Below are 4,006 nucleotides of genomic sequence, written 5' to 3' on the forward strand. Positions count from 1 at the left end.
CTCCCCGCCCCCTGCGCGGCTCCCGGCCGCTCCTGCAGGAAGCGGCGCAGGCCCGGCCCACCGGGGGAGGGGCAGCCCGCGCGCCGCCCGCCGCCGGGCCCTGCCGGCCGCGCCTCCCGGAGAAAGGAAGCCGCGCGCGGGCGGCCGGGCGGGGGCGCTTAAAGGGGCCGCGGTCGCCGCCGGCCAGAGCGGGCAGCTTTGCCTGCGGCCCTGGCCTCGGCTCCCACGCTTCCCTGGCCCGAAGGTAATGTGAGTCACCCTCAGGGCCCCATCCCCTTCGCTTTCGAGACGGAGAGTGGCCCAGGGGGCTCAGGGCCCAGGGACAGTGACCCCTCGGAATCAGGGAAGAGAACAAGGAGCTGGAGGCCCAGGCCCCCCTCCTCGGCAAGGAGCTGTGGTTTGGGGTGCCCGCCTATCTCTGCTTGGGGTGAGATGTGCGTCCTCGTCCCCTCTCTATCCATATCTGAGTGTCCCGGTGTGTGTGGTCACACCCTTGCTGATTAAGCACACCACCAACAATATGGACGCCCAAGTGCCAGAGAGGTCATGCAGTGTATCCCCCTGCCTCCAGGCTAAAAATACATCTACCCCTCCTCCACGCTTCCATCCAGAAATGAAAGAATCTGGGCAGTTTTTAAAGGCCTCCCGAGGAGTGACCACTGTGCCTATGTGCAGCAATATCCACTTGGCATCCGTCTTATACACATCCACGTTGTTTCTGGGTCACCAGAGGTGTGTGTCCAGGGTGCGCGCACGTAATATACAGGGACCTTTTTTTTGTGGTGGCCTTTCTTCCTGGACTTCACAGGGAGACTCAGCAGAGGTGGAGGGACAGGGAGCGGAGGCGCAGGCCGCACGTGGGTGCACCCCTGCACTGAGCATGCTCCCCCATACACGTGGGCCCCGCGTGCACCCAGCCCCCATCCCTGCAAGAGCAAAAGGCCAGAGCGCTCTGCTTTTGGGGAGAGGACCTGGGTGCCCGGGACCAGGCCTGGGGGCCAGATCTGTGGTGACACGATTAAGGGAGGGTTCCTAAGCAGGAGGGAGTCCTACTCAGTAACAAGGGGGGAGGAGGGGAGTCCTTGGACAGAGGTTCCGGAGTTGGTCGATTTTATCCCAGCGGTGCCAGAGCAGCAGTGACTTGTGGGTGGGCAGGCTGCTTCCCTGGGGGAGACAAGTAATGCTCATGAGTCACACCACCAGAAATACATGCAAAGCTGCCTCCATCGCCTTTCACTGCAGCCCAGATTGACAAGTTTGTTTCAAATCGCGATCCACGAGGTATATTTATAATCGCACCTTTAAAAAAAATCTTCTTGCAGGCCTCCCCTCCCCCCACAGCCAGCCGCTCAGCTGGCAGGGCTTTTGCGAGCAAAGATACCTCGCGGGGAGGAGGGACGGCGCGGGGCGGGGGCACCACCTGCCGCCGCGTGCTGCACCCGCACCCGCACCGAGGAGTCAGTCCATGGGCTTGGTGGCCCCATCCCGGGCGACGGGAGGAGCGGCCAGGCCGCCCTTACCGGGCATACAGCCCACGAGCAGTGGCCGCCCCTTCACCCCCGATCGACCCCCAGCTATGGAATTTCATTTATTAAATGTCGAGGCGGCTGCTGGCAGTCCCATCGCTTGGCTGTCTTTGTTTCTCTGCTGTGTAGGCGCGTCTCGAGCACGTGGCAGCTGGAGCTCTCAGGCCGGAGGAAAAAACGACCTGGGTTTAGAGTCTAGGGCCGCCTGGCAAAAAGAGAGCTCGGCTGCCCAGGGGATAGGTCTTCCAATTCAGGCTGAGCTCCCCCAGTCCTTCAACTCCAAGACTTTTCCAGGTAAGAACACGATTCATCCGCTACCCGCCACCCCCCATCTTCTGGTCGGCCCGGGGAACACCCGGGTGTGGCGCAGGCAAAGATCCACTCTCCCAACTTTGTTCCCCAAACCCCCAGCCCTGCCACAGCTGAGCTTCTCGGCCAGGGGCTAGGGATAAACGGGTTTCTGAATTTCCTTTTGGAGACACCGCCACCTCAGGAAGCAGGACGGTTAAAGAGAAATCACGCACAAGGTTCTAAAAACAATTTAATGAGGAAATGTACGGGCATTCTCCCGGCCACTCCTAGCCGGTCCTCCTCCGCTCCAGCCCCCTCCCCAACTCCGGCTGCAGCCACGACACTCTGCTGACCTCTCGTGGTAGAGGTGGGCAGCGGTCCCCGGCTGCCGGAGACGCCCGCTGGCCCCGCCCAGGCTGGAGAAAGGGGCGAGGCAGTCCACTCCTACCTCATCCTTTCCCGCCCGGGCCTGGCACCGCAGAGTATGGAGGAGGAAGGAGAGAAGACCACACAAAGAAACCTGAGGGGGGCGCGGAGAGTTTGCAAGCTTTTGCTAGCACCTCCCACACAAACACTTCTTGGATTGTTCTAAGTAGGGCTGGTATGGAATCCCTTATTCTCAACTTGTTCTAAGGTGGGCTCAAGAAGGCACTGTGCCTGGTCCCTCCACCTGTCTCAGTGGCCTGGTTGGGGGAGGCATGCGCCGCTTCCAAGGCAGTTACTATCCTTAGCTCACCCCAGGAGGTAGTATTTAGTTTCATTTTACAGGTGAGTGGTTTGAGAAACCAGAAAATTTAAGCAATTTGCCTAAGGTAAGGTCAGACAGTTAATAAGGTGGAATTGGAACTCAGGCCTATCATTCCAGTCCTTCCTCCAAGCACTGGGCCGACCCTCTAGGTCCTTCCAGCCCTTGCAATAGGCGGCCCCAGAGCCAATTTCACTTTTACCACAGCGTCTGCAGGAACCTTTCTGGAAGAACCTCTCTACTCTGGAGTTATTCAGGAAGGAGCCGGTCTCTGGAATCAGTCTCTTGTCCTGGGGAGACCACATAGGGTGAAGTTGAGGAGCTGCCACCTGCTGCTTTTTCTACCCAGCCCCTCTCTGGTCCTTGCAGAGGACAGCGTATGGGGGGAATGGGGGCGTATGGGGGGAGGGGGCTGTCCTTAGTGGACATTCTCCTTCCAATGTTAAGTGTAGAAGATGGAGCTTAGTTAGAAGATGGAGCTTAGTTGTTTTTTTTTTTTTTGAGGAAGATTAGCCCTGAGCTAACTACTGCCAGTCCTCTTCTTTTTTGCTGAGGAAGACTGGCCCTGAGCTAACATCATGCCCATCTTCCTCTGCTTTATATGTGGGACGCCTACCACAGCATGGCGTGCCAAGCGGTGCCATGTCCGCACCCAGGATCCGAACCGGCAAACCCCAGGCCGCTGAGAAGCGGAACGTGCGACCTTAACCGCTGCGCCACCGGGCTGGCCCCAAGGCGCTTAGTTTTCTAAGAGGGAAGGGAAGACTCCTACATAATATTTCAGGTGCCGGACCCCTGGTTGTTCCAATGACCCTTGGGACCAATGCCTCGCACCTTTCTTAGAAGTCCCCTCCATCATTTACTCTTTTCTTGGAATCTAGATCCCTCCTCTGGGACCAAAATTCAGTCTGAAGGCCACACCTTCCCGCACGGCCTGATGCTTTGAGGAAGGTCTGTTGCCCCCTCCCTCCCCAGCGAAAGGCAAAAGCCCAGCGGGTGGGGGTGCGCCCCAGACCACCTGGCGTGAGGACACTGCCTCCGTTCTGGCCAGGCCTGACTCCCTTCCCACCCTGTCATGGGATCAAGGGGACAGCGCGGGACTCTCTCCGGCCACCCCCCACCCCCAGTTCCACGAGGCGGACTACAAGCCCCATGATGCCGCGGGGCCGAGCTATAACAAGCTCTGTCCGGGGCACCCGCGTCCCCCTCCTCTCTCCCCCCGCATCCCCGCATCCCTCGCCGGCCGCTCGGGCTGAGGGCCGGGCTATGCAGCTGCGGGGAGCCGGGGGCTGCGGGCGCGCGTCCCTGCGGCGGCGGCGGCGGCGGCGGCGTCCCCGGGGCCCGCGCCCCGTGCGCCCCCGCGCCCGCTGCGGGCGTCTGCTCTCTCCGCCGAGCGGCGTCTTTGTGTGCGGGGGTGTGGGAGGCGAGGCGCGAGTCCGCACCG

At 60.7% G+C, this 4,006-nt stretch overlaps 1 long non-coding RNA gene across 1 annotated transcript; it reads left to right on the forward strand.

Annotated features, from left to right (window-relative positions):
- The first annotated feature begins 108 nt into the window (after positions 1-108).
- On the forward strand, positions 109-4,000 carry LOC124234015 (uncharacterized). Its single transcript, XR_006887200.1, has 3 exons — positions 109-244; positions 1,656-1,820; positions 3,444-4,000. It is a non-coding gene; the product is annotated as an uncharacterized LOC124234015 (long non-coding RNA).
- Positions 4,001-4,006: the final 6 nt, after the last annotated feature.

This window comes from Equus quagga, unplaced genomic scaffold (assembly GCF_021613505.1).
Source record: "Equus quagga isolate Etosha38 unplaced genomic scaffold, UCLA_HA_Equagga_1.0 64241_RagTag, whole genome shotgun sequence".
NCBI classification, from domain to species: Eukaryota; Metazoa; Chordata; class Mammalia; order Perissodactyla; family Equidae; genus Equus; species Equus quagga.